General features: G+C 38.7%; 1 protein-coding gene across 7 annotated transcripts in view; it reads right to left on the reverse strand.

The window, feature by feature from the left end:
* RAF1 (Raf-1 proto-oncogene, serine/threonine kinase) overlaps positions 1 to 23,701 on the reverse strand; it is an 82,380-nt gene that overhangs the window by 36,407 nt on the left and 22,272 nt on the right. For 5 of the 7 annotated variants that reach the window (XM_042807020.1, XM_042807023.1, XM_042807022.1 and 2 more), the window contains exon 1: positions 10,089 to 10,247. The exons of 1 other annotated variant lie outside the window; for it this stretch is intronic. The gene's annotated coding sequence lies outside the window, so the exon portion shown is untranslated. Of the gene's footprint in view, positions 1 to 10,088; positions 10,248 to 10,735; positions 10,770 to 23,701 lie in introns of those variants that run through there. One more of the 7 variants, XM_032995848.2, reaches the window with a different exon arrangement.

Below are 23,701 nucleotides of genomic sequence, written 5' to 3' on the forward strand. Positions count from 1 at the left end.
GGATGATTAAAGAAGGCAAAGATTCAACACAGTCACAGAATCACTGAGGCTGGAAGGGACCTTCTGAGGCCATTCAGTTCAACCTCCCTGCTCAGGTAGGGTCAGGTACAGCAGGCTGCCCAGGATCACAGCAGCTGGGTTTTGAGCATCTCCACAAATACGCACTCTACATGCAACCCATTCCAGTGTCCAACCACTCTCACAGTAAAAAAAAAAAAAAAAAAAAAAAAAAAAAAGTGTCTTTTCATGTTCAGATGCAGATTGCTGTGTTTTAATTTGTGTTCATTGTTCCTTGTGCTGTCACTGGGCACTAGTGAGAAGAGTCCGGTGTCTCCTTCACTCCCTCCCATCAGTGTATTTATATGCACTAATAGGATCTCCCTCAAAGATTTCTCTTCTCCAGGCTGAGCAGTCCCAGCTTCCTCACATCTTTTTTTCATATGAAATACAAGAAAGAACACATTCAAAAATTCAAGAAGAGATCTTATACTGCTAGCTCATTTTTGGTTAGAAGTATCCTCTCTCCTGGATAGACCAGTTGGGGGAGGGGGGAGCTGCCATGATTTTACCCAAGACAAACTCCTAAAGACTAACAAGAAACCAGAAGAACGTTTTGGGCTCTCCACCTTGAGACACCCAGTAATTTTTAAATTAAAATTTACTTACAGTCTGAACTGTACATTTAACCTGCTCACTACCTTGTGTGCCTCTCTGCAAGCAAACATTTAGGAATGTGACACACAAAATACTGTGAATATGGTTTCCATCCCAGGAAAAGATAAACAGGGAGACTGAGGAGAAGGGAGGAAGGAATTCTGGTTTTCTCACACCAGAGGAAAAGGTAAGATCTTTAGTTCTAACAGAAGACAACCAGTCAGCAATAGACATACTTTAGAAATAACCCACACTGAGTCAAGGGGGAGGAGGTGTTGTTTGTTTGTTATTTTTTAACAGATGACATTACTGAGGAATAAGGTGTGGAAAGTGATGCGACCAGAAAGAAGGTGGGGGTGAGAAGCAAAGAAAACCAGGGAAGATCAAAACCACCATAAGAACCATCAGAATAAGCAGAGGACCAAAGACATCCTCCTAGGAACCAATATAGGCATGTGGGGGTGAGGGGGAAGTGTTGGTTTGTGGTTTTTTTTAAAGTAGCTAGGTTGAGAATTAGAAAACTGATAAAAACAAGAATACAGTTATGATCCTCACATTAAGCTAAGAGGTCAGGAGATTTGTAAAGAGTGGTTCCTGAGGAAAACAAGAGTTAAAAACTGATCTGGAAAGAGTCTGGGACAAACTTTGGGAAGATTAATCCAGTCAGTATGACAGATAACGTTAGATGAAAAAGAGGACAGAAAACTGATGGGGAGTGGCAGATGTTTTACAGACTGAAAACTCAAAGCATTTTTATTTTAAAACCAGCCAGAAGAAAAAGGAATTTCATATACAAATCAAGGAGAGAAAGCATAGCATAAAACAAGTTTGATGGGTTAAAGAAGAAGCAGGTATGATATTTCTCCCTGCAACCAAACTAATAGCTGTAAGGGAGTAAAAATCACATATTTTTTCTTGACAGGCAAGAGATCCACGAAAAACAAAAATCAGTAAGAACATTTGGTAACAGAATTGGCAACAAGGAACATTTAAGAAGCAAAGGAGTTGACAAAAATACCAGCTGTTATTGCAGATGTGGGATTCAATTAAACCCAAGAAATAGAATTGTTCAGCTAACACAATGGCAAAGCCAAGGGAGAAGAAAACTACTCTGTACCGGAGGAAGTCTGCCTACTTGCAGGATTTCCACCTGAGATACTCCACAGTGCAAGAGAAGGAGCAAGGGAAGCAGGTGTTTAATAAGAGGAATGCTAAACTCAAACAAGTTGGTTACTGATCATGCTTCGGTGTCACACCATTGCTTTTGAAAGCTTAAAAATTCTGCTATGAATATTCTCCTAATTGCACAAATAGCCAGAACAAGAGTTTAAAACTAAAAGAGTTGGTGTTTCAGTGTTGGCATGCCACTTTTGACCGAGATGCTGCCAGTTTTAGAAAATAAACCTGGACAACATTGTATGTAAGATTAGGTAATCACAAACATTAGACATTTCAGTGCTGTGATTCAGACAGTCATACATCTGCATCTGTGATCTCCTGTATGCGACACCTCTGCAGCTGAACCACAGGGTTATACTGCTATGGCATTCCTGCTGTTCCCTCCCATTTTCACTACAATCAGTTTGGTAGATACAGCACTTTGTCACTGGCAGCACTGAAAATCTATTCCCAGAAAATAGTATTAAATTCATTTTCTATTGTGTGAAGGAACCATCAACTATAAAAACTGAATCTAAAGCAGCTAGGCTTTTTCAGAAGTTATGACAAAAACCTCCAACTACACTTCTTCCTGGGCTATGCTATTAATTCCCTGCCTTTAAAATCACATTGCCTATTTAAAGTCTCCACATGAAAAACTGGGAAAGACAAAACACTCAACATACAAAGCAAGCCAACATTAAAAAAAAAAAAAAACACCTCTGCCAGACATAAAATATGCAAACAAAAGTGAAAGAATCTCTTACAGTTACAGCAGCGGTATTATTTGTGGCAACAGAAGAAAAAGTATTTTCAGATGGAAGACAATTTTAGTCTTAATCTGCCTGACAATTTTGTAAATTTTCTTCAGAGCATACAGCACTTCTGTAAAACAAAATAATTCCAGGTACTGTCCTGTAATTTAACATCACAAGGGCAGATCTTACTGGAATAGGTAAAAATAGCACTAGTGAACATGCCAAAGGAGAGTCTTTCCACTATATGGCCAGTGCTTAGATTGCAACATCAGCTGGCTCTCTTTTTATAACCTCTTGATTGCCAGTGAACAAGTTACACAGTCAACTTAAAAGGTTTGAGAAATCTAGGAGTAAGCTCTGGAACTCACTTTCAGCTGAAATCAATCCACTGTATCACTCTGACATGAACACTTTGTTTCAGCATGCTATTATTGCCTGTGTAAGCTTTATACTTGCTTCTAAAGCATTTAACGCAGATGAATGATGTAATTCAGAATACGGTTTATTTTTTGTTAAATGTCAGCATAAAATTAGAGGCTTGCACACTTTGCTGTTTCTTTTGGCTGCAACACACTTTGGAAGCCAGTTAACTTACTTCATTCTTTCAGAGCCATGCATGTGCCATCCTCCAATAAACCCATTTTGGCCCATTTTTTTGCAAACACACCCCCTCAACTCCAACCACCCTGGAACAACCACTCCCTAGCACCTGAAATCTAGATGGGTTTTTCCCCATGTTTCCACACAGCAACCACCACAATATGAACATTTAAAACTGTTAGACCAGTGATCAAACTGAGACAGAAACATTGTTTTGTCAAAGAAATTCATGCTCCTTAGCCAGCAGCTTGATTTCCAGATGACTGAAATTGCTTAGCTTTCTAATTAGGTACAAGGGAAACCAGTATCCTCCCAGCTTCAACACCACAAACAGGTTTCTGCCTGCTTATGCTTATAGATCAGTATTGATTGGACATGGCTTTCAAAAGTTACTGGAGAGGGATATAGGGAGGGAAAAGAAAGCTATAAAAAAGCAGGAGCAGGACATCACTTAGCTTCCACAATTACTATTACATTTTTTCCCCTCAGTCTAAGAAAAACTACACAATCATCAACATATTTAACTCTCCTTAAGTTTGAAAGTGCTGGCATAAGCAAAAATATGTTTCTTATTTGCACACAGTGGCCCCAGGACTGTGTGACATATGAAGACATATACCTAGGTCTCATGCAAATTCAAAAGTAGAGAGAGTTTAGACACACCTGCCATACATAATGCATGAGTTTTACAATACACATTTTACAAAAAAAAAAAAAAAAAAACAAACATAAAATTATAACAAGAACTGATAAAAATTATTTTAATGGGCTTACAAAATAGATTAGACCTGAAAGGATTCAAATTCTACCAGAAATTAGCAAAGTAAGGAAAATATTAACCTGACTGTAAGCTTGGAATTAACATTCGCTAAGTAAATTCTGAACTTCTGGAATTCTAAAAAAAGGTTTTATAGGATCTGTAGCTGGAGTTACATCCTATGTCATAAATATGATCAACTTTCAGTGAAACTTAGAACAAAGTTTCTAAAACAAAGTTAAAAAACAAAAACTAGCTGTTACTGTATACCAAAATACACCTTTCCAACTGGAAGATGGAGAGGTAATTACAGGCCCTTTCATCTCCACATTAAGGGGAATGAAAATGCACCTTCCTTTTTCTTTTACAAGAAATTTATAAAGATACTGTACATTCTATGATAATCAATTGGGAATAATGTAACTAGCATTTTTTGGGTAGCAATAAATCAGAAATTTTTAAAAATGTTAAAATATGATTGACTAGTATTTTTTCTTCGCAGCAACACTGCCACCATTGAAGCTTCTTCCTAGATTATTTTGCAGGACTATCCCTCCATGTTCCTACATTTCTGTAACAATTCCATGCAAACAAAAGGGAATACACATATCTTCACCTGTTTTGCTATGCTTCCTTCAGTCTCACCAAGAAACTTATGTAAAATCTCACACATAGCTTCTTCTACACAAAGAAATTTATAAAGAAAAAAAAAAAAGATAATTTACTTGTCTGTCCAACAAGCAGTCACAGTGAGGGAGACATCTCTTCCACAGGTTGAGAGTAAAGAGAGAGCACTGCCTTTTGTGGCACACTAATATACTGAAAAGACCACTCCAGAAAATGTTGAAAGCATGACCAGACTTTGAGCAAAATCTGTTAAATGACTCAGAATAAAACAAGAAAGTGGAATATGCAAAAACTAGCACAAATTACTGACAGAGCTGACAGGGACATATACAGGAAGCAAGTAACTAGCAAAATAACAGACACTGCAGAAAAAGAAAAAAAAAAAAGATTAGTTATATATTACAGTTTCTCAATATATACTTAAATGTTAGCCCTACAAAGGTACAAAGGCATTAAAGACATCTTTCTTCTAGTTGTGTGCTACCATGCATCCCTCCCTTGCTAGTGTCTCCAGCTAGGTGTTCCTAAAACACTCATTTTCAAAACTCTAGCGTGTTCCATAATGAAAAAAATTATATAACAGAAGACTATAATGGGGGCTCTGAGCCATTTTTTCAAGTCTAAAAGCACTGAGCCAGCTTTAATTAATATGGTTAACCCCACGCCACACCCAGCTGCAAGTTAGTGAAGCAACCTCCCTCTGGCTTAGTGAACTAAAAATACACAAGATGTCTCAACTGCTCTTAACCGATACTGCATATTTCAATTGGAATGCAATATTAATTAACACCCTTTTGTCAGCTGTTTGTCAGAAATTATATATTTTAGGGTCAAGCCAATATCAAGTATGCAACATAAGCTGAAAGCTGAAATGAAGCAACGTAACACAGTAGTAAGAGAAAACAGGCAGCCCTACCATAATCAACCCAACATCTGCAGAGAGCCACAACACAGCAAGTGAAATGATTCCACAGAGCAATGAAACCGAGAACAACAACATAAAAAGGGGCTTATATCAGAAGAGCTGGAGATACAGGTCCCATTTGCAGATTTTCAGATAGTGCAACAAAAACAAGGCAGAGTCACTTACACACTCACCACACGCACAGATTATTTGCAAGGCAATTCTAAAACTCTTTTGCCTGAAGTTAAAACCAATCAGCTTTGATTTAACTGTGCTACTGTTCTGCTTCATTTATGCAAGCATGCAGGGTACGTTTGGAACACATATAGGAGAAATGGCAGAACACAGACACACCTGCAGCTGCAAACAAATCCAACGACCTGCATTTGCCACCGTATTGTTCTACACCAGAGTTTTCCTACACTAAAATCTTAGCTCTAAAATGCTTGTCATTTCCTATAAGTAAACAAAAACCTCTGGAAAATATATAATTCAAATCACATTGACTATGTCACTTAAAATGCTGAAAAAAGGATACTCATGTAAACATTCTGTTTATTAATTATCAGTTGTAAATCTTAGCTCTGAAGTCTACCAAGAAAATGCTTTACTCATTTACAAATGACTCAAGAACAGCGCTTTGTTTATCCTCGTCTACTGTATGCATTGCAGCATTTCAGTACACAAGATGACCATATTCTATTAAACTGTAAAAGGTCAGTACACTCTGCTGCAATAAAATCAACTTCGTGCAAAACAAACGACATTTATAATACAAACACAATATTCAAGTCACTAAAGGCATAAACGTGCGCCAGCTGCTTTTCAAAGCAAAATCGTTGTTTACAAAAAAATAGCGTATGCAGCAAGAGCCAAGAGCACTGAGAATTATTCACAGAACTTTGTCCAAAACAGACTTTCTTTTCAGAAAAACTAGGAACATCACTAAATACATATCTGGATTACCCCTACAGAGTAAGCTGTATCTATTTCACACAGTCTCCAAACCCATGAGCTAATCCATGCTAATTGCTAAAATGCCTTGTTAATTTGTTATAAATCTACCATTTTTACCTGATTTCCTAGTGTTATAACAACTTCTCTTAATTTCTAGAACTGACAAAACGTTTCCACAACCTTATTCAATACACAATAGATATATTTAATACCAGAAAATACTGAAGGATTTTGCATAAGCAACTACACAAAATCAATCAAAATCAGTACAATGCAGATGTAAACACATCTGCTTGTTTACAAATCACACTTACATGAAATTTACTGAAACCATGATTACATTACCATACTTGAAATTTTACTTAAATCACAAGTTTTAATCTTGCTTTGACTGTTTTTGTTACTTCCCCAAATAGATAAATTTGACTTATGCAACGTGATGTTTTTACGAGAAAGAGAACACTGACTTCTATTTCTCTTCACACTGTTACAGTCTTCAGATTTCTGCATTTTTAGGTTAGAAGATGGTCCAGGAACTTAATTTCTTACAAAGCAATCATCCTTTTCAATTATTCATTTGTTGCAAGCTGAATTTGCATGGAAGTTTCGGAAATTCAACTGCACAAAACCCATGTTACCCTTGGTTCCTTGGCAACTGGTCTTACATGATCATGCCACCCAGCTGTCCTCCAGCCTCCATTCCAGCAACTCTTGGACACATCAGCTTATTCAACTAAACAGTTAAGTAGAAGCATCAGGAATACAAAATTCCCACAAGCTATGGAAATAGGAAGCCAAAGGATGGGAGAACCCTTCATTCTCCCAGCCTCTCCATCAGCCGGGGCACCACAGCCCAAACCTTTGGCGTGCCAGCTGCAGCAGCACATCACTCCATGACAAAACCAAACCAAGAAAAAACCCTCCCTCTTGCCTGGCTGGCAGGCCAAGAAGGTAGACAAGCAACATCAGACTAGGGGTAGAGGAAGGGGAGAAAAAATCTGGAGGGTGTTTAAGTAAGGCAATGGCAAATATGGGGAAACAAGGGGTGATAGGGGTATTACAAAGGTGTGGCAAAGGGAATGACTGACGGCGTCGTGAAAGCCAGCATGCTTTCAGCAGAGATGATCAAGAGACCCAAATACAATCTGTACTGAACTACACTTTGTTAGTTCACTTGCTCTCAACCTTCTTAGGAATACAAAAATAATTTAAACATTCTGTATCCGTAACACAAAAGTGAATTTAGCAGCACAACTCCTGCTTTTGAAACTGATTGAAGACTTATTTATAGCTAGTAACTTAAACTAACAGCTTCTGCTTCCCATCTCCTGCAGAAGTTTTAGAACTAACAGCTCTCACCATCTCAATTTAATTTGTTTTCAAAAGACAGAAAACAAGGAAAACTTGTTTTTTCCTCAGCTCCCAGTTTCCCAACAGTGAAGGAGCCAAATAAATAAACTGGGGGGAGGAGAGGAGTATATGTCCCACAAGAAACTACTGCTGATTTAGCATACCAAGAAGTGCTGACCAATTATTTCCGTGGGTCATGTTTGTGGTTTATAAAATATGAGTTATTTTAATAAGTTGTAGTAAGTTCAGGCCCTGAGACAGCAGTAACTTCATATGTAATTTGAATCGACTTTGTTGTTGTTAAAGAATAAAAAATGGAAAATTATAGGTAAACAACAATGGCATTCAACTGGAAAAAAAAAAATAAAGTCTTATATCTTCTTTGGAAAAAGATAGATATTTTCTCTGCTACTTCCAGATTTTCTTTCAAAGCAGGTTAGTCAGCAGTGTTGCACAATAAGTTGTCCAGTCCTGAAGATATTAAGTATGACAACAAATCATATGAAAAACACATTCCAGATTTCTGAAAGTACCACTGCTCCAACCCAAGTAAGCTAGTTCACTTCTGATTTAACAATCTAAGATTAACTTGCTTACCATATTAATCAACCATCCATTTCATGAACATATATGCAGATCCATACCTTTTTTATGATTAATTATAGCCTTAGGGTTTACCTATAGAAAATTTTCATTAAGACAAACTAAATTAAAGCCACTTCCATTCTGAATGGGTGGTCACAAAAGAGATTTAATTGAACTGCCTGCAATTAACTCTCACATTCACCAACTCAATCTTTTCTTCTGCACCAACCCTGCAGACATGTCCTAAAGGATAAGCATGTCCATTCAAATTTTATCTTAGTTTTGCACAATGTAGTGATCCTTTAGGCAATATTTGAAGCTGAGTTTTTCAGAAGCATTAAAATAAAAGACATTTTTAAAGTCTTTTGTATATAACTATTTTCAGATTTCTTAAGCTGGCTTCAGTTCTGGAAGAATCTTAGTTTTACACCATTACAGATCCTTCTTGTTTCGCACACCTACAACAACCTACAATTGCATCTGGAATGCACACTGTGCTGTAGCAATTCCACTACAACTGGTTTTGAGGTCTCATTGTCCTGGGTAAGGTCCCTATATTTATGGATGTTACTTAAAGGCTAAGAAAGAAAAAAAAAAAAAAAAAAACAGAAAAAAAAAAACGTACTACACAAGTTATTTAGCCTAACATAGGTGAAACAAACAATAGACAAGAGATGCGCTGCTGTTTGCACGGGCAGGTTATTTGTGTGTACATTTAGACTGTAGATAAAAGAGTCCAGAAAGAGCACAATCCTTGGGCCCTGGCTCCAGAGTAACACCATTTCTACATAGCATAGTTGTAACAGTTTAAAAGAAACTAGGAAACTAATGAATCTTACTCTAGTTTTCAAGTATTTTTTTTTAAACTGAAGCTAAAAAAAAAAAATCAAGCAAGCAGTTCAAGCTGAAGAATGCCTAAGCAGAATGCATTCAGTTATGCTAATAAAACTTAAACGCATTTTCCGTTCTCGGTTCAGAAGACAGTAGATCAAAGTAAGAGAAAGGTTAGGGAGTCCCCGCTGGAAGCGCAGGAGAGACAAAGCTGCCGGCAGCGAAGTGGAGACCCGAGGAGGCCGGGCAAGCGGAGCCGCCGCTGGGCACGGCCGCCTCCCCCCGACCAGGGCACCGTTCCAGGTGCCGGTGGGTGCCCGTCGCTCATCCCGCCCGCCGGCTGCCCAGGCACCAGGCCGGGCCGGGCGCTGCGGGGCCCCAGCCCCGGGGCACAGCCCCCCCTCCGGCCGCGCAGCCCCCCCACCGCCAGCCCCGGGGTTCCGCGCTGGCACTGACAGGTGGCGGCCACGACACACCTCCCCTCCCACCCGACCCTCCGCAGCCGCGACGGGCCTCAGACCCCAACGCCACCTCTCCCACCCCGGGCTTTTCGGCACCCTCCCCGCTGCCGCGCCGGGGCCGCCGCGCAACCCCTCCTCCCGCAGCGGGCAGGGCGGCCTCCCGGCGGGGACGCGGCGCGCACCACACGATCCGACCGCAAAGGGCTCCGCGGTACGGGTACGGCCCATTCCCGGTCCCTGCCGGGGCGGGCGAGCAGCCGCCCTACCTCTCCCCGCTTCCCCCACGGCCGGGCCAGCGCGCCCGGGGCTGAGCCGCCGCTGGGAGCAGCCGGCGCCGCTCCAGGCGCCAGCACCGAGAAAGGGAGAGCCGAAGGGGAAGGGGAGCCCTTCTCTCCCTCGTTCCCTGCCGTGCCACCTGCCGCTCGCCGGCCCCACGCCGCCCCTACCTATGTCACTGCCCCTCGGCCGCTCCCCCCAGGCTCTCGTCCCGCTCGGCGCCGTCCGTTTCGTTCCTCATCTAAAATGGCGGCCTCACACTCATCGAGACATTTATGCTCGGCCCATCGACCTCTCGGCACTCAGCTCCCTCCCTTTCGCCTGTCTCTCCTTCTTTTCCCGTTCTCCTTCTCCCCGCCCCTCGGCCCGACGGCGGAGCGCCGAGCTGCCGATAGAGCCCGCTCCTCCCCGCGCCCCCACCCCCTTCGCGGGCCGCCATTTGGGAGCGAGGGCAGCGGCGGGGGAGCCGCTCCCGCCGCCTTTCTTCTCCCCCCCCCCATCCTTCTCGGGAACCGGCCTGGGGGGTGGGGGGACGAGCTCTGCCGCCGCGCCGGGGGAGCTGGAGCGGGCCTGGCCGGGGCGAGCGAGCGAGCTGCTTCCCCTCAGCCCTCCGGAGGCGCCCGCAGCGCTGCCGCCAGCCCGGCCTTACAGCCGCCTGCCCGCAGCCCCTCAGCCCCTCCGCTCCGCCCCGCCGGGGCTCAGTCTCCTGGTTGTTCGACACTTAACGAAACGGGGCGCATCGGCGGTGAGGGCGCTGACGGGGCAGGGCCGCCGCCAGCCTCGGCCGCGCTGCCGGGATAGAGCCCGTCAGTCTTACCTGTTCCAAAGCAAAGCCTGGTTCTGAAGGGAACGGGCAGAAATTCCCAAGGGGCGGTACGTGCTGAGAGGGGTGGGGTGTGAACTGCTGGGAAAGGTATCTGGGGAGAAATAGAAAAAAAAAAAAAAAAAAAAAAAAAAAAAGTGCAACCTCTTTTCCTGGAGGAGACCGGGAACAGCTGTTAGACAGCAATCCCCTGTGTGTAACTCGGCCCAGCCTCCATGTCAGAGTGGAGATACTGAAGGACTCTGCTGTGAAGTTGCTGCCAGAGCACCACAAACTAACCTAGTTTATGTCAGGCTTTGAAAATGTACAGCACTGCACTTTAAATGGTAAACAGTTAATTTATCATCTCCAAACAAAACTTCTAAGGATAGCCATTGAAAAGTAAAACATTTCTCCTAGAACTGTTTTTAAAGAGCATACACGTTTGCATTTACAGTCATCTAAGTTACATTAATTGTTAATTAAATAAGCACTTCTCTAAAAAGAGCCTCCAGCAAAAATTCTCCCAGCCTTATTTGGGATTTCTACAGTAGAAGGTTTATTCTGATATAAACCAAGGCTTGAGTTCAGCTAAAGTCACATCAACCTCACAGAGGCATAGCAAGGAAAAGGAGCAGCACTGGTGGGCTTGCCTCTCCTAAACACCAAATAAGAAAAAACAAAACAAAACAAAACAAAACAAAACAAAAAAAAAAAACAAAAAAAAAAAAACAAAACAACAAAAAAACCCCATACAGTCTTTAGCTGCTGGTGCCCTCCAGGAAGAGGTGTGGTTGCCAAGTAATAGGAGATTGAAATAGGGATGGCAACCAGCAGCTCTGCAAGACTGAGGCAGAAATTTCCATGTCTCTAGAATACTGTGATTCAGTACTTTATCCCCATATGTTCTAGAAATTATCCGCTTACTCCAGTGTAATAATGCCTCCAATTTAGAGGATACTGCTAAAAGAAAGATTTAAGCAAACTTTTCTAGCTCTCTTTTACAAGACAAACCACATGGACATTTCAACCTTTCTATTAGGAAAAGTGCTTGTTTTCTTCTTTTACCCATTTCCGTGGGCTCAGACCTACCAAAAAACCCCAGAAGAATAAATCCAGAGCAAGATGGTATTTGCCAAGGACAGAATTTTTAAATGTCACATTTAAACTGAAGGAGTCCTCTGGTGCACATACAGCTTACATGACTTTAACAGGAGTCATATCCATCTACCTGAATGTAGGAGTTTTCCCAGAGGAAGTAAATAAAGCAATGTGTACAGTAAATATTCACATGGCTTAAGACTAAGCATATGCATGTAATATGGTAGACAGTAGTACAGATTTTGGCAAAATATGCAAAAGGATCTTAAAATATTGTAATATATGAATAAGAAAAGAGGGATGACCACCTCAAGAAGAGGTGGTTTTGACAGAAGACCTTTCACAAAGTTTTAAACTTAAAGGAGTGGAAGGATCAAGGATCGTAGCCACGGAACAAACAAACACAGGTATCAAGGAAAGCAAGCCAAATTTCAGGTGGCTAAACAGAGTAGCACATGCAAAGGAATAGAATAATTGCCAGAAAGAAAAAGAAAAGCAAACAAGGAAACCAAGCAAAGATACTCAAACATTATGGCACTAAAGTAGAAGGGAAACAAAAATTTAGCAGACTTTCCAAAATAAACTGAAAATTATTAGCATTCTTCCTGAGGTTGATCTGGTTTATGTTTGTGTTCAATGCCTGGGTTTACAATATGTTTAACGTGTGATTGTCCAGGTATTAGACTTTCATTTGTCCAGGCATATAATCAAATCTTTTATTTTCACCATCTGAAGTGTTTCCTACCTCTACAAAAAGCAGCCTGAGGAGAACAAGAACCAGTGCCACTAGGGTTTAAAGCGGGCTGAGTTGGTGACAGTAACTCTTATCCTGAGATGTCAGGCAAATCTGTCTGGTAGTTGTAGACTTGGGAACTCTCTTTCCTCCAGTGGGTATGTCACACAAGCAAAGCCATCTCAGCTTCACAGACTTCAGGTTCCTCATTGTTAAAAATGGGATGGATGATTCTGAGTGACCATCTTTGAAAAGAGTTCTAGTATTGACTGCTGAAAAGAAGCATGTAAAAGTTAAACCTATTACTTATTTGTTGTGGCTTGGTTTGCTATGTGCGATATTCATGTATTTCCAGTCTACTTCACTGAGATTACTTGGGGAGTCTCAAAATACATAAAATGTTTTAAGCAGCACTGCATATCCTTAATTGCATCTTTAGCACATGAAGTACCTATAAGCCTCAGAAGAATCAAGTAGCAAGAATTAGCAGTGTAATTCTGTCTGGGGAAAAGAAGAAATATATACACACTTTATTATGGAATTTTGGGTATCAAACTTTACTCCCTTACTCCTCAAGCCAAGGACTGCTATAGACAATCTTTGACATTTTATCAAGGGTTATGCAATCTGAGCCATATTCAAAGCGTTGTACTTCTGCATGTTATTTTGATATATGCTATAAATTATTCTTTTATTCCCCATCAGAATTTTTTTTTTGAGTAAGAGAATATTGTTTAGGAAAAATTTCAGTCAAGTTAGATACAAAAGAAGTCCAACATACAGAGGCCATGAAGAAAGTGGCCTTGAACAAATCAAGCAATAGCAACTTAGAAGATAAGTACTCCAAATAAGGAATATCTTATGATGATGCATAAACTATTTATATTTTATAGTTCAGCTGAGAGACTTTTGTTATTTCCCTACGTCACTGAATTGATTGAAGAAGAGGGATGGAAATGTAATTTATCATTTGTTTGGGGTTTTTCATGCATTGTAGAATTAGAAGTGCACACATTACAACAATAGGACACCCTATACATGAAGTTGTTAAATCAGTAAAATTGTTTTGCTGGAATGGAAACCGTAGCACAGTCTGTTCACATTAATTGTTTTTGTTGTTCTATCCTGAACAAACTCTTTTTATTTTATCTATATCCAACTAAACGTGGTGGCTATTGGGCTGGCTGCAGTACATACCTTTCTCCACTCTGTTCAGCATCTCTTTGGCCAAACAGTGAAGCTAAATCTTGGGAGTCTTTCTCTTCCTTATGAAAATATCACCTGACTTCCCTTAGGCACAACACAAAAGCCACCTCCTTCCAAAAGTTTCAGTCTTCATCATCAGTTATGGATTAAGCATGTAGTGACTTCCATTACTTCCCTGGAAAGGCTGGATTCTGGAGGCAGATCTGCTTAAGCCGTTCCTGCACTCAGACAGCTCAGGGGAAGTCAGTCAGGCTCTGAGGCAGAGTTGCGTAGGCTTCTGCATCTGCAGGTCCTGAGCCCCAAGGATTCCCTTCGGTAGATCTTTGTCTCAGTGTAAAGTCAGGTCATGTACTTTATGATACAGAATGGACTGTCTGATACAAATCTCATAGATACTGAAGATTACATGAAGTAATAACAGTATATATTTTTAAATTCACTTTAGCTTATTTACTTTCAGGGTCAAGCCAATTTAAGTGCTTTAAGACAGTTACCAAGAGCTGTCATGCAAAGTTTCTTCTGTTATGTTTTACACACACACATGCCTTGTGAGACACTGCCTGCCTGAGGTAAATACTTTGTGCCATAGTTGCCTCCACAATACTGCAAACAAGTTTTGCCTTATCTGAGTTGCCTTATCTGTTGACCATTTAATTCTATATATAAATTTAAGTTAATATCTTTATTTTTTTTCCTTCTTCTTTTTTTTTTTTTTTTTACCACTTTAATTAAAGAAACCTGGTTATCTAAAAACCATATACAATTCCTTGTAGCATCAAGGACTATTATCCTATGCAGATTTGTATATTCTTCCAGAATCAAGTCCATCTCTAATACTATAATCCATCTATTAGGTATTCATACTCAAATGGGTCTTGGGTTGTCCTTATATGAACTTAACAATAAAAATATTTGATGAAAACGTCAATTGCAATAGATTTTCAGTACAAGTTTTTGTGGGAACACTTCAGAGTAAAACTGAAACAGTTTTTCATTAAGTCTTGCAGTAATAAATAAATTATTCCGAGAGAGCAGCTCTACAAGCAGTAAACAATAATCTCTTACTGAAGAAAGTTACATTAGCCTTTCTTCACTGATAACCTTACGTGAAACATTCTTGAAATTTTCAACAAACTCTCTACCAGTTTTCAGTCCTCCATATGCTCCTACTGTAATTTATGGTATTATAGATATCCAGTGTCTCTGGGCTTGTTATATGCAGTGCAGCAGAGAATTTCTGGTTCTCCAATTTCACTGCAATGCAATTTGCTTCTAGGAAAATTCAGAGGCACTGCACTACCCCATCCAGTTCTCTCAGACTCTTCTCCAGACAGAGTGAGTTAAGTTGCTTTCCTGAATTTTAGATACTCATTTGCAGTACTTATTACCGAGATTTAATTTTCTTCTAGCGTGAAAAGAAGTTGTGACACATAAGAATGCTGGTCATAACTTTGAAACCTGAGATGTAAAGTGCAGATCCTGCTTCCAGACAGTTGTCCCTGCTACATGACTCAGCCCCTGTCCATTGACTCATTTGCTGTTGTAGACTTGGCTACCCATTTGTTTGTAAATGCAGTACAAGCTGACTGAAGACAGGAAAAAAAAAATAAAAATAAAAAAAAATTACTAAAGTCAAGTGGTTTCAAAGTGATCTCTGTTAAATTGTATCTGACAGGTATAGTTGTATTTTATTAGGTAACCATAGATGTGGTTTTTCCCTGTAGCTGGAAATGTGCTGGAGGGGTAGCGCTTAGATTCCCAAGTAGAAGGCTCAGGAATGGGGGTAACATGCCTTTTGTCACAGGCAGAATTTAGGAAGCTTCAAAGACGAATGTAAGACAAACGTACTAAGTCAATTGGTACACCACCATATACTGAGAATATCAAAGCATGAAAATAATTTTAGAATAATGTTTTATAAATTTAATGTGGAGATGCCGAACCGATCTGCACAGTGAATAAATACTCAGTCTGAATAAGCATTATTGGAGCTCCAACAGGGAAAAAAAAAAATAATCTAGGCTTTAATTTGTGGCTGTTTGAACAGTCATTCCTACTTCATAGACAATAAATACAGCACTTTGATTTATACAGGTATTCTATTTTTGAAACCAACCAAACTGGTTTATTAGGTTTATTTTGACTTTCTGAAAAAGTCTAACCACAATAAAATCTATTCAGAGCTAGTTACTACAGTTTAAAAATAACAAAGCATAAATAGCTCTTTCCTGACAAACATTTGTAGGACCTACCCTAAATATATAATTGCTCAGCTGCAGAAGATTTTTATTATAGCTGATACAGAGCTCCATAAGGAGACTGATCATCTGATTTGGCATGACCTCAAGCTATGCATCATTTTTCCTATGCATGGACAATTTCTAATAACTCAACTGCATTCAACACTTAATTTCTCTAGAAGTTATTCACTGTAATAATGTACATTAGGATGGCAGCAAAATTTCAGTTTTCTATGAGGAATCGTGAATATTGAATCAATAGCGACAGGGTAAAATAGGAAGACATGTACATGCACATATATATACAACTGTGTCTGAGTGTGTATGTGTTCAAAATGTATGGAGGGATGATAGGCAACAAAAGAAAAAAATTAAGACTCCCCTTTATCTTTTCATAAATCCTATTTGCTGTGATTCTTCATAAAAAATCCGAATTATTTTATATAGTTTTGATGAAGAACCTATTCTTCTTGTCATGTGTTTGTACTGTGTAGAGAAACACTTCCCTAAGCTCTTTTTGATGTTACACTCAGCTTTTATCAAAAGGTAGAGTCTAAGAGACAAGGGAATCAAAAGCAGTCTAGCCAGCATATCTATCCGAGCTGCTCTCCAGCACTGCTATTCCCAGATAAAGCCAGACTAATTAGAATATAGGTATAAGGTTATAAATACCTGGCATCATTCAAAGGTTCAGTGTATCTAACAGGAGGACAAATTAAAAGTCCATTCGAGCCATGGGCACATATATTAATGTAATAAGAGAAATGGAACTCATTTACTGGATTCTGTTATCAAAAGCTATGCAAAGGAAGAGGAAAAAAAAAGAAAAGTAGTGTTTGGCTTTCAGCACTAGTCTATTTATCCATTGTCTTTCAAGTTCATCTCAAACACTCAGATAAACAAAGATAGGTGATCAAAGGCATACATTACCTTTGGCAATATACTCATGTTTTAGCTAGTCTTTGATACTCTGTACCTCAATGTCATATATAGCAAATTGTGCTTAGAAGGGTATGACAATTAAAAATTATGTTGTAAGCACATAACTTCAGGAACAGTATACTCATGGAAATATGACAACAGTGAAAGATTTTTATTATTAAGCTAGGTAGCTGTACAAGTATAAGTTCATAACTTATCTGTCTAAAGCATGCTGGTATGTAACATTTCAGAGCTAGACTAAGGTGCACTGGAGAAAATTTCAGTATAAGCTAGTGGACCACATCTCTCTTGCAGGTATCAGCATTATTCTTGTCAGCAGCAGAACACGAGTAGATTTCACCATGTGAAGCTCTAAGATGATACCCCACTGTAGGTATGCTACTTTTTAAAAAAACTGCATATGTATATGGCTAATTCAGTCTCTGATTTTAAAGGTAGGGGTTATTTTTGTCAGATGTTTCATGTCATTTGCTAAAGGCTTTTGTTGTTACAAACTCATTTCTCTTAGACTGGACAGTGGTAATCAAATTGATTATATGCATCAGGATATGCTTTTCCCCCAATGGAAAAGTCAATTCAATTATGTTTAAAGCTCCTAATACAAGATGATGTTAATTTTGATCTTATTTTTGTAAGAATTCTTTTAATTTCTTTTTGCAAGATAATAGAAACCCAAAACAATGCTATGAGCAAAACAACTAAGTTACTTGAACAGTAATTAGCAAAGACATCAGGTCAAAGGAATGCAAACATACAAGTCTATTGCTATACCTCACTGCAAAACTCTAGCATGCTGTGTTAGTAGATTTGTTAAATCTTTCAGCAATTGCAGAGAAATGAGTATCAACATGTCTGGTTGTACCTGAGTATTTTTAATACTTTCAAGATGTATATCTAATACTCAGATGTATTCAGATTAATTTATGCAGACATTCCTTAACTTCAGACTTAATTCTGCTGGAGACAGAAGCTTTCTATTAGTAATAAATTATGTAAGTCTTTCTCCTGCATTTCACCTAAATGGAACAGTGGCATAAGAGCTTAAGTAACTGCTAAAACATTGCTGAGACATCAGTTTTATTTGATAGTAAGGCCAAATTTAAAAAAAAGCAAAATCTTTTTTGGGGAACTAAAGCCCTGTTTTTCATAAAGTAAGCTTTGCTAACATCACTGTTCTCTGTTCACACACTAACTTTTGGACAGGAAATTTAAAAAAAGGTATTTTTTTCCCTAACACATATAAAGTTGAATGGAGGGAAAAGAATAGCAAATTCTTGTTGCCAGTATAGAATATATATTTACTTACAATTCCAGTTTGGGCTTTGATGACTTCAACATACCACTGCTTTAATTCCTTTACATATGCCATGCTATTACCTTAATCCCAAACAGAGTATTACTTGCAGTATTCTAGGGTCAGTGGTGCTTTATGATGTTTCTGTAATTGAAGTAAAGTTAAATCTGTCCTGAGGCAAGTAGGGTAAAACTCAAAAGCATTATTGCTATCTGAGGAGGATCAATTGCCAAGACATCTCCTCAGGACACACTTGACAGATACACCTCTTTTAAGATTATTTTTTGAAAATAAACTAAGGTGGATTTTTTTCCTCCTCTTGTGAATAAGAAACAGCATGACCAAAGATATCTTATGTTGGTGCATGCAGTCTTCATATGCTTTGACCCAGCACTCTCTGGGTAAATTATCTGACTTTTTGTAGCTTTCAGGATCAGGGACTCCAAAATTTTAACTAAATATTTGGGTGCAACATTCAGTACAAAGCCACAAAGTTATTCCCCTGAAGTATGGATTTTGATTTATGAAGTTTTCAAGTAGGGTCATGCTCTTAGCTGACAAGAATGCAAGCAAAATTGTTTCCCCTTTTCCCTCCCCCAACCTTCATTTAGCATTTGATAGCATGCAGTCAACTACACTTATTCTTAAATACATATTAGTGATTATAGACACAGTTTTGTTCAAAATAAATATTGCATATTTTTATAAGAAAGTTTCTGGAATATTTGAAATATAGGATACCTTACGTATGTATGATTATAAATTAAATATATTATAAATTAATATTTCACACATGCTTTGTTTATATCTAGGAGAGTTCAGGATATTTCCATTGAAACCAAAGGTCTAACCTCAGATTTGTAGCGCTATCATAGTAAAGTGTATTACTGAGATTGTTTACTTTAATAACCTTATATATAATCTCTACACTTTCACCCTTTAACTTATACAGTTGTGCTTTCCTACTCATCTTCATACAGGCTCAGATAAATGGGGGAAGTCCTGATTTAGCATAGAAATTTGAGATGGGGGATAAAAAAAGCCCCAAATCACACAACAAAAAAACCAAAAGCAAACCAAACACAACCTTAAAACACATAAGGCTTTTAAAAACAATATCATTACCTGTCACTATCAGAGGACAGGATTTACTAAATTTAGTAAACTCCTTACTAGTTAATAGACTATAAGAAAGAAAAAAGATGCACCTGGCATTCCACTTTGCTTCCAGGTTGTCTCCAAGGTGGGCCATTACTTTTAAATGCAAAAATATGTAACAGTATGTGCCAAGCCTTAGTGCAATTATGCTTTCATCTGAACACACCTCGGAGTAGTCTGGAATATTTAAACATTATCAATGCAAAGCTTTAGCATCGTGCACTACCATAAGTGTAACAGTTTGTCCTTGCAATATTCAAAGTGGTGAAATCTGATACTACAATATATCCCAACTCCTCTGCTATCTGGAGGAAAGTAGTGCGTGCTACCACTCTAAGTTAGACTTTGAGTTATTGTACACAGGTAATAGCCAGTATTTTATATTTAAAACATGGGATTTTAGAAGCTTCCATTTATCAGTACGAGTGATGGCAGCTAGTTCATACATATGAAAAAAACAATGAAATCTCACAACTAAGTGACCAAAGGATAAAAAAAGCCTATCAGGAAGAATTTTCATTTCTGTAGCAATCCATGGAAGTCTTTGAGTATGGGTAAGAAATAGAATCTGTTCTCATATTTGACACAATACAGTTGATATAAAATAACAGATTTATCTAGTTTAATACAGGCCATATAATTCACTTGAGTATTTAACTTAAACATACAGAAAATCCTAGTTTCTCTTAGGACTAGGAAATAGACTCAAGTGGTTAAAAATCATCTGCTTACTTTTCCTGGTAGCTTTTTGTTGCTTGTTTTTGTAGGAAGTTGAGAATTCTCTGAGGAAAGCTCCAAGATATTTGTGTGGCTTTGTGACTAATGGAAAGAATTTACAACAAAATATTTTACTGCTGCGTAGTGATATGGAACAATAAATAGCAAAATAGTCAAGAGGTAAGGCTTGCTAAGACTCCCTTTCTATAAAATAGTTTTTCCTAGAGGAAAGGGGAACTGCTGTAGAACAACTTATATGAAATGATGCTTGCCAAGGAAACCTACCTTGGAATTTGGAAAAAAGCCAATATGTTTTAATTACCTTTACTTTGTAGTTTGAGTTCCTGGTAAGAAAGTGCTACTTGGAAGTAGCTATTACTGTAGAATTTTATAATCCTGAGTAAATTCAATAGTACTGCTGGGCCAGAAACCTAAGCAGCCTTTCAAAAACCCAAGAACATACTGAAAATAATGTTTTATGAAAGAATATTTGACAAGAATATAAAATGCTAGGTAGCCAAGGTTGAGCAGTATTATAGTCATTTATGTAAGTTATTAAAAATAACAATCCTTTTCTTATTAATATAGGTAGCTTTCACATTAAATACTACATTCCTCCTTCAAGGAAAAGAAAGAATAATAGTTTCAAGAAAAATTTTATCATAGAAGGAGAGAATGCAGAATTATTCTGTCATGATAATTTAATGCCGTAGAAAACTTTCAAAGCAGTAAGCTGTATAAATACTATTCTTACCACAACATTTACTACAAGGCCTAACACCCTTGGTCTTCATTAGCATTTTAGAATAAATGAATGCCATTATGAATGTCTCTATGTCATACTGAAGCAGCTGTTGATAAGCTATACAGTTGCTTTCAGTTACATTAGCATCTATCTTCAAACAGTCTAAACTGCTTTATTTTTAAGCTTAACCTGAACTTGTTATTCTGATTTCCCATTGATGTTACAAGAGCAAACAAACACCAAAAAGGCTACTGTTATCAGGCAGCCTTAATCACTATCTGCCTTCACACATTTCTCTCTTATCCCGCCTTCACTACTGCCATCAGTTCCAAAGTTGTTGCATCACCTGCGCTACATTAGGTGTATGCCACCCAGTATGCTTTCCCACTGAGAATGCCAACTGCATTTATCTATTTATAATTAAGAGGTTGCAGGGGGCTTTTTGATTCATAGAAGTTATAGACTTAGGCTAAAAGTTTTGCAAGTTATTCTTGTAACTTCTTATAATTCTTGTAGACTCTTGTAACTTCTTATAATCGCAAGTTAGACACTACCAGACACATTTACCTGAGTCACTTTATAGTTCGTTAGAGAACTTTTCATTTTTTGGATTAATTTCTTGACACAAGCTTTCACTTCCACAATAAGCAGTGTAAGTGCTAACCTGCATAACAATCACAGATGATGTGCTCAAAGCAAGTCACAGGTCTGATCACGCAGACAAGCAGTTCACGGGTTTTGTCTCGGGTTAAAGCTTCACACTGCATCAGAGCATTTGGGCTACATTCCTGACTGTCACATGGCAAAAACCTGTGGATTTGGTTAAGTTCTCTGTACCACAGGCTTCACCTCTAAAGAAAAAGTAGGAGCACTGCTATGCATTAGGCCTTAGGTGCAATTTCACAATACACCTAACACAGTCTAATTATATACTGCTGCCGAAGGGACCGACCCTTTTTCCCCCTTCAGCCCCAGCTGCATGTTTCTGCCCCTTTTCTCACACTGGATCTAGCAGTCATGACACTGCGTGGTGAGTCAGATTTTTGTGTTTTCATGACTAATCTCACAACCCCAGCACTTCCTGATCAATGCAAGGGAAGGAGCAGGAAGGCCTTACTAGTGGATTAGATGTGCAGAGCCTGGAACCTCCCCATTTGGCAACAGCCTACAGATCCAGTTAATTGGTTTGTGAAACTGCAGCCAGAGTAGTTAGAACCTCTGTGATCCCAGAAAGAGTATCTTTTTGCATATGCAAAGTATATCTTAAAGGCTATACCTTCTTACTCATCTGTTTATCACACTGACATAAGCAGCAATATTATTATATGCAGTCAGAGCTGAAGTTGCTAAATTAGTTTTTGGCTATTATTCATAAATTCCACGTATGTTACAATTAATTTACCTCTTACACTATGGGTATCGTCTGGTTGAAAAAAGCCCAGGACCTCTTCAAAAGGTTATAAAAAAGGAACAATAAGAGTAAATAGGAAGGCAAGGAAGTTTGCTGGTAAACACAATTTTTCAAGATACTTGAGACTAAAACACGTACATTGAAAAAGCACAATATTAGATTATGAAATAGTAGATTAAATCTTATGCAAGTGAATGCAATGCAGCAGTCTAGGAAAAGACAGCCTACATCGTATGTAAACAGTAAAGGGTTCTGGTTTAGCTCTTGTCAACCAGATAGAGAGATGTGGGATTTACTGTGAATAGCTTCCTAAAAATGCTAGCTGAGTAGTCAGCAATGGTTAAGACAAGAAACACTGTTAGGAATTTGGGATGAGATCTGAGAACAACACAAAAGTGAGTACTTATTGCATTGTATAAATTAAGGATGTACCCACATTTTGAATACAGCATGCAGATCTGTTCCTGTGCCAGAAAATATGTTTAATAAAATTAAGAGGAAAAGAAAAGGGCACCAGGGATTTTTAGAGATACAAACCAGCTTCTACATGATAAGCAACTAACTAGATTTATTTTTTTGTCATCCTTTTATTTTCCCAGCAGAAGAGTCCTAAAGTTATTTTCCTAAGGCAAGTACCTCTCACATGCCTATATAGTCATCTCATGGGGACTAAAAGATAGATTTGAATAAGAATTAGGCAAACTCAGAGATCAGGTACTCTGGTGTGTATTTGTAGGCATTTCCTATCCTAGGTTCTCATCGCAGTTCACAAACCACAATGAATCCAGTGATAGATGATTAGGAAGAGTGCTGTAACCAAACAAAAAAGTGTTTTCCCCCCTACTGTGACCTCCCATGTTATAGAAATCAATGTAAGGTTTTCCCGAATTGGAGGCCGATTTTCTATTTCTGTGCATTTGAAAATCTTTTATAGGTTTATGCTTTCTGTAAGTTGCCTTTTGGGTTTTGTGTTCACCTTACTATGATTTTATATTTAAAATACCAGAGCCAAGGGCTTTTAAATTCTCATTTAGAAACAACTTACACTTTTTGACGAATGACTTCTTGCAGCTAATAGTGCTCTTTGTTCTGTGGTTTATCCTTCTTAGGTTTGGAGGGAAAGATCCTTTCAGCTTTTTTTTTTTTTTTTTTCCTAATTAAAGTCAGTAGATTATGTTGAGTCTCTAGAATAACATCATTAAACTCTAAATCACTTGCAAGCATTTTATCCTTTTAGCTGTTACTTCAAAATGAGAACAGAGGTTGATTTGCCTAAGGGCATATGGTGAATTAATGAGGGAGATGGTGGATCAAAACTGAGGAGCAAGGTCTGGCAATCTGTTTCAATATCCAACTGTACAACTCCCCCCCTTACAGTATAACAGTAATCTTCACTTCTTGGCAACAGTTATCCTGCAGTTTTACTACAGTGCC

The sequence above is a fragment of the Tyto alba genome, unplaced genomic scaffold (assembly GCF_018691265.1).
Source record: "Tyto alba isolate M040663 unplaced genomic scaffold, T.alba_DEE_v4.0 Super-Scaffold_49, whole genome shotgun sequence".
Taxonomy (NCBI): domain Eukaryota; kingdom Metazoa; phylum Chordata; class Aves; order Strigiformes; family Tytonidae; genus Tyto; species Tyto alba.